Raw genomic sequence first — 7,375 nt, 5'->3', positions numbered from 1 at the left:
AAAGTAATGGGACTATAGGTATGAGCATATATATATATATATATATATATATTTTTTTTTTTTTTGAGACGGAGTCTCACTCTGTCACCCAGGCTGGAGTGCAGTGGCCGGATCTCAGCTCACTGCAAGCTCTGCCTCCCGGGTTCCCGCCGTTCTCCTGCCACAGCCTCCCGAGTAGCTGGGACTACAGGCGCCGCCACCACGCCCGGCTAGTTTTTTGTATTTTTTAGTAGAGACGGGGTTTCACCGTGTTAGCCAGGATGGTCTTGATTTCCTGACCTCGCGATCCACCCGTCTCGGCCTCCCAAAGTGCTGGGATTACAGGCTTGAGCCACCGTACCCGGCCTCCATAAATATATTTTAAAAGGAAATATTTAATTATGAAAAAAAGAAAACCAAGATTACTTGCCATATGTAGAAAATAATTGTGAAAGTAAATAAATACATAAATACAATGAAAATGTTCTTATTAATAAATACTGTCGCCTGTAATCCCAGCACTTTGGGAGGCTGAGGTGGGCGGATCATGAGGTCAGGAGATTGAGACCATCCTGGCTAACACAGTGAAACCCAGTCTCTACTAAAAAATACAATAAAAATTAGCCGGGTGTGGTGGCGGACGCCTGTAGTCCCAGCTACTCGGGAGGCTGAGGCAGGAGAATGGAGTGAATCTGGGAGGAAGAGCTTGCAGTGAGCCGAGATCACGCCACTGCACTTCAGCCTGGGCGACAGAGTGAGACTCTGTCTCAAACAAATAATAATAATAATAATAATAATAATAATAAAATAAATACTGTCCAACACTGGTGACTACCAGATTCCGCTCATTTTGCTAAAAAAGGGAGGTTATCAACAAGTTTAGAGATGTTAAAAAAATCAGGCCAGCACCAAACTGGGACATTCTCTCAGTTAATCAGAAGGGCTGAGAGAGGGTTTAAACAGGAGTTAGCTTTTCCTTTCTCAACTCAGTGTTATCTTAACACCAAGCTCCTGTATCTCCAACAGTCACCCAGTGTGCCATCTTCTCACAGACCTCTAGAAGCAGGATTTCATGTTTTGGAAAACACTGTTGATCCCATTCTCTCTTTCCTCTGTCCTTTCTGATTGGTACTTGTGATGGTCAGTTTTTTGTCAACTTGGCTAGGCTATAGTCTCCGGTTATTCAATCAAATGCTACTTTAGTTGTTGCTGTGTAGGTATTTTGTAGATGTGATTAATGTTCATAATCAGTTGATGTTAGGCTGAGCACAGTGGCTCACACCTGTAATCCCAGCACTTTGGGAGGCCGAGGCAGGAAGATCACTTGAGCCCAGGAGTTGGAGATCAACCTGAGCAACATGGTGAAACCCCATTTCTACAAAAAATACAAGAATTAGCCAGGTGTGGTGGTGTGCACCTGTAATCCAGCTACCCAGGAGGCTGAGGTGGAAGGATCATTTGAGGCCAGGAGATTGAGGTTGCAGTGAGACATGATTGTGCCACTGCACTCCAGCCTAGGTGACAGGGCAAGACTTTGTCTAAAAAAATAATAATGAAAAGTTGACTTCAAGTTAATGATTTGAGATGTCCTGGGTGGGCCTGATCCAATTAGTTGAATGACTTTAAGAACAAGGCTGAGGCTTCCCCAAAGAAGAAATCCCCAAAGAAGAAATGGCAGCTTCAGGTCCTGGCTGAGTTTTGAGTCTGCCCTTCCTAACGGCCTGCTTCAAGAATTGAGAATTTTCCTAGCCAGCCCCTACAATCACGAATAAGCCAATTCTTTGCAGTAAATCTCTTGCCACATAGCTCCATCTCCTACTGGTTCTGTTTCTCTGGTGAAGCCCTGCTTGGTGCATACCCTATACATGTGTTCCATAGCAGCTAGAACAATCTGGCTATTCCCAAATGCGCCAGCTGCCTTCTCACCTCTGTGGTGTTGCCTGCTTCTCACCCCCTTGAGGGAATGTCTGTTTCTGCGAGGCCACCGTTCATGTCTTACATCTTGCCTTCAAGGCCCACCTCGAGTAGCTGTCTCTGTGAAGCCTTACTGGGGTCTCGGGTCTGTTGTAGCCCTGCCGCTGAATTGCGTGGGTGCTCACTCACGTGGGCCTGCAGGCCACCTTTATCTCGTTCTGACCCTAAAAGGGCTTTTACATCTGTTTCTCTAACCCTAGCTGCTTCTCTACCTGGCAAATGTCCTTGGATGCTTGTTTATTTTTGTTTTTTGTTTTTTTTTTTTGAGATGGAATTTCACTCATGTTGCCCAGGCTGCAGTGCAGTCACGTGATCTCGGCTCAGTGCAACCTCCTCCTCCCAGGTTCAAGTGATTCTCCTGCCTCAGCCTCCTGAGTAGCTAGGATTACAGGCATGTGCCACCACGCCCATCTAATTTTTGTATTTTTAGTAGAGACAGGGTTTCACCAAGTTGATCAGGTTGGTCTGGAACTCCTGACCTGGTGATCCACCCGCCTTGGCCTCCCAAAGTGCTGGGATTACAGGCATGAGTCACCATGCCCGGCTGATGCTTGTCTTTGAGGCCACTGAAGCTCTGTCAGCAAAAGTGGAGGGCCACCTTTAGCTTCCTGCCACACCTCATCATTCCCGTTCCTTCAAATGGCCAACCTTTTCATGGAGTGGAATACCCACCCCACCCCACCCCATCTTGGGCTGGGACACCCCACAAGAACAGAAGGGGGCCTTCTGAAAGGGGACTCAGTAGAGGACAGAGTTGAAAACACGATCCTGCTGTAAGACACTCAGGAGTCCAAGGGCTGAGGAAATGTTCTCCTGTCCATTCCTGAGGCCGGCTTCCACCTTCTCCATTTTCCCAACCTGCAGGGATTTGAAGTGCCCTCCGCTTCCACTCAGGGAAGATCTGATAGAACTGAATGTCCAGGCCGGGCGCGGTGGCTCACGCCTGTAATCCTAGCACTTTAGAAGGCTGAAGTGGGTGGATCACCTGGGGCCAGGAGTTCAAGACCCACTTCGCAAACAATGGGAAACCCTGTGTCTACTAAAAATACAAAAATTAGACAGGTGTGGTGCATGCCTGTCATCCCAGCTACTTGGGAGGCTGAGGCATGAGAATAGCTTGAACCCACGAGATGGAGGCTGCAGTGAGCTGAGATCACACCACTGTACTCCATCCTGGGCAACAGAACTGAATGTCCAGTATATGGGCCAAAGATCCAAGAGAAAGAAAGATCTTAAGTGGAGGAAGCAGGGAAATGGGAGTGAGTTTGGCCTGGGAGAGAGTCCCTAGAAGGGAGAGTACCAAGTTCTTCAGTGACAGGGAGAGGTGCAAGCTGATGGGAAGCCTGGGAAGGATGCATTCAGTGTTCCTGGAGCAGCTGGCAGGACGGGGTAACTGCAGTGCAGTGGGGCAGGAGCCCCACCCCAAAGGAGTAGGCACCGTCCATCCGGATGGCAGCTGGGGCCAGCAGTGAGGGTGCAGTGACTAACCAGCCAGCACCTGCTTCTCCTCAGCTCGAGGGCTGCACCTTCTGCCCTCCCGATGCTCCAGGCACACGAAGGTGATTGTGTAACCTCCTGGAGATGAAAGTGCATTCCTCGCTGGCTCCAAGGACCCCAGGGCTCCTCAGTCAGGGGAGCCCAGTCAGAAGCTCAGCAGGGAAGTCCATGCTGCCTCCGCCACAGGCCTCATGGGGAAGCGAGTTTCTTCTTCTGGCCCCCGTCCCACTCTCACTTCCCCTGAGAAAAAAGGAATGTAAGTGTCCTGAGAAGAGAAAGCAGAGGGCATGGGCCGGCTGGCTTGGCTTGGTACTTCCTGAATAAAACTGTACTATCTCCAGGACAGCCTGACAGTGCACATTTGAGCTTCCGTTTAAGGAAAATCTCAATCTCTGACCTTTCCTCTGAGGTGGGGCAATTCTGCAAGAGCCACACAGTGTGGTTGCGGGTGAGAGGGAGGAAGGAGGTGCCACAGGGACACAGTCCTCATTAAGACTAAGGTTCTGTGGGAAATGCTGAATCTGAAAACATTCTTCCCCTCCATGATGCACCCCTAAAGTAGCCTCATCCAGACTGAAACTTAGGACTGGGTGTGGTGACTCATCCCTGTAATCCCAGCACTTTGGGAGGCCGAGGTGGGCGGACCACCTGAGGTCAGGAGTTCAAGACCAGCCCGGCCAATGTGGCAAAACACCATCTCTACTAAAAATACAAAAATTAGCTGGGTGTGGTGGCGTATCCCTGTAATCCCAGCTACTTAGGAGGCTGAGGCAGGAGAATTGCTTGAACCTGGAAGGTGGAGGCTGCAGTGAGCCAAGATTATGCCACTGCATTTCAATTTGGGTGACAGAGCAAGACTCCATCTCAAAAGAAAATAAAAACAGAGAAACTAAAAATCAACACACGCACACACACACACATACACACACACACACACACACACAAGTGCTAACAGGAATGATGACATTGCTCTCTGTGATGGATCTACAACTGCCTAATACATGCATGAAATAAAAATTCAACCCCGGCCGGACGCGGTGGCTCAAGCCTGTAATCCCAGCACTTTGGGAGGCCGAGACGGGCGGATCACGAGGTCAGGAGATCGAGACCATCCTGGCTAACACGGTGAAACCCTGTCTCTACTAAAAAAAAAAATACAAAAAGCTAGCCGGGCGAGGTGGCGGGCGCCTGTAGTCCCAGCTACTTCGGAGGCTGAGGCAGGAGAATGGCGTAAACCCGGGAGGCGGAGCTTGCAGTGAGCTGAGATCCGGCCACTCCACCCGGGGGCGAGAGAGAGAGACAACATCCCCAAAAAAAAAAAAAAAAAAAAAAAAAAAAAAAAAAAAAATTCAACCCCACTAGTAATCAAGAAAATGTAAATCAACTCAAAGAGATAGGATTCCCACCTATCAAATGGAATTTTTTTTTTTTTCTGAAGTGATTTTACCGTTATTTCCTTCACTTTAAGCCAATCATGAAATTTCACAGTGATTTCTGGGGTGGGGGCAGAAGGAAGGCGGTGTTAAGAATCATCGGGGCTATGGCCCAGTCAACCCACGGAGGTGCAGGCAGGGTGGGCCCTCACTGGGGCAGCTGGAGGAGCACGGACTGCCCCGCCGGCAGGTAGGTGATGTTCCGAGAACGTGAGAGCTGGTATGCAATGTCCTCCGCGGCTTCCAGCTTGTGCAGCTCGATCAGGCCATCCCCTGTGATAGCCAGTGAGTTGGCAATCAGCTCAGCTGCCTTGAAGTCGCCCTCAGCAGGGATGATGGCCACCTTTTTCTGCTGCTCAGCCTTTTCCACCACAAATCTGGCCCTCTCTGCTTCCTGCTGAGCCACCTGTTTGGCTTCCACCGCTTCTGTGAACTCCTTCCTGAAGGAAGATGTGTCAAGGACATGTCATCCAGGATGAGCCCAAAGGTGGCTGCTCACTCTGTAAGATCGTCGCTCACCTGCCTGGAGACCAGCTCTCTCTGGGTGATGAGTTCTCCAGCATCAAAGCGAGCCACCACTGACTTGAAGATCTCGGTCGTGATGGACGGCAGCACACGCTCATCATAGTCCTCTCCGATGCTGGTGAAGATGCGAGGAAGCTGGCTAGTGACTGGCGGGAAGAGGATGCGCAGTGTGAAGTTGACATTCTGTAAATCTTTGCTACCAGTGATGACTGGCACATGACGTGGTCGAGAACAGCAGTCAAAGATAATTGGTTTCTGTATCCATGGGATGAGAAAGTGAGTCCCTTTCCCTACCACAATGTCCTGTACTCCATGGAACCGGTCCAAGATGACAGCTCTGTGCCAAGCATCCACATTATATGAGGCAGAGTTCACCACGCCTCCTGTAACAGCTAAGGCCAGACCAAACTTGCCAATGGACTCAAACACTTTGGCAGCCATGTTTTCTTCTGCTGGACCCTCTCACTCCTGCTTCCACTCTGACGACCACGTGACTTCCCCAACCACACATACTATGCATGCGCTCCTCTCGGAATTGTTTTTAAACAGGGCCTTCTCTTCCACGTGCTGGTGGGATTGTGTGCTGGCTTTCTGGAAAGTCACTTGATAACCCGTAATGATACTTTAAAAAGAATGACTCAGTAATTTCACTTATAGGAATGATTCTAATGAAATGACAAGCCGGGCGCAGTGGTTCATGCCTGTAATCCCAGCACTTTGGGAGGCTGAGGCGGGCAGATCACCTGAGGTCAGGAGTTCGAGACCAGCCTGACCAACATGGAGAAACCCCGTCTCTACTAAAGATACAAAATTAGCCCGGCATGGTGGCACATGCCTGTAATCCCAGCTACTCGGGAGGCTGAGGCAGGATAATCGCTTGAACTCGGGAGGCAGAGGTTGTGGTGAGCTGAGATCATGCCATTGCACTCCAGCCTGGGCAACAAGAATGAAACTCAGTCTCAAAAAAAAAAAAAAGAAAGAAAGAAATGACAAGAGATAAGAACAAAGATGTTTTATGCAAAAATGCTCATTACTTCATGATCATAGCAAAAGAAAAAACCTTAAATGTCCAACAACTTTAACTGTTCATCACACTAAGTCCATACTGGAGACTACTATGGAGTCATTAAAAATGGTCATTGGGGCTGTAACCCCAGCATTTTGGGAGGCTAAGGCAGGAGGATTGCTTGAACCCACGAGTTTGAGACTAGTCTAGGCAACATGGTGGGACTCTGTCTGTACAAAAAATTAGACTTCCGAGCATGTTAGCACACATCTGTAGTCCCAGCCACTCAGGAGGCTAAGGGTGAGAGGACTGTTTGAGCCCAGGAGCTTGAGGCTGCAGTGAGCCGTGACTGCACCACTGCACTTTAGCCTGGGCAGAGCAAGACATTGTTTCCAAAAAAAAAAAAAATTGGGCCAGGTGTGCTGGCTCATGCCTGTAATCTCAGCACTTGAGAGGCTGAGGGGGGAGGTCACTTGAAGCCAGGAGATCTACCTTGGAGGGTTGCTGTGAGAATCACACGTGATAATCTATGTAAACTGCTTAGCAGAGAGTTCCTGGTTTATTATACAACTAGGTAAGGCTGGGCATGGTGGTTCATGCCTGTAATCCTAGCACTTTGGGCGGCTGAGGTGGGCAAATTGCTTGAGGCCAGGAGTTCAATACCAGCCTGGGCAACATGGCAAAACCCTGTCTCTGCAAAAAAATACAAAAATTATCTGGGTGTGGTGGTGTATGTCTGTGGTCCCAGCTACTCGGGAGGCTGAGGCAGGAGAATCACTTGAACCCAGGAGGTTGAGGCTCCAATGAGCTGTGACCATGCCACTACACTTGACCCTGTCTCAAAACAACAACAACAAAAAAGAGTAGATAAATATGAGCAATGATTATTTAATAATGGACATGTGACCAGGCACGGTGGCTTGCACCTGTAATCCCAGCACTTTGGGAGGCCGAGGCAGGT

General features: G+C 49.2%; 1 pseudogene; it reads right to left on the bottom strand.

Moving 5' to 3' along the window:
• Positions 1-5,031: 5,031 nt before the first annotated feature.
• On the bottom strand, positions 5,032-5,849 carry LOC112635272 (annotated as a pseudogene).
• Between the last annotated feature and the right edge of the window lie 1,526 nt (positions 5,850-7,375).

This window comes from Theropithecus gelada, chromosome 11 (genome assembly GCF_003255815.1).
Source record: "Theropithecus gelada isolate Dixy chromosome 11, Tgel_1.0, whole genome shotgun sequence".
Lineage (NCBI taxonomy): Eukaryota > Metazoa > Chordata > Mammalia > Primates > Cercopithecidae > Theropithecus > Theropithecus gelada.
The sequence above is the reverse complement of the archived record's forward strand: the minus strand, read 5'-3'. Positions and strand labels throughout refer to the sequence as shown.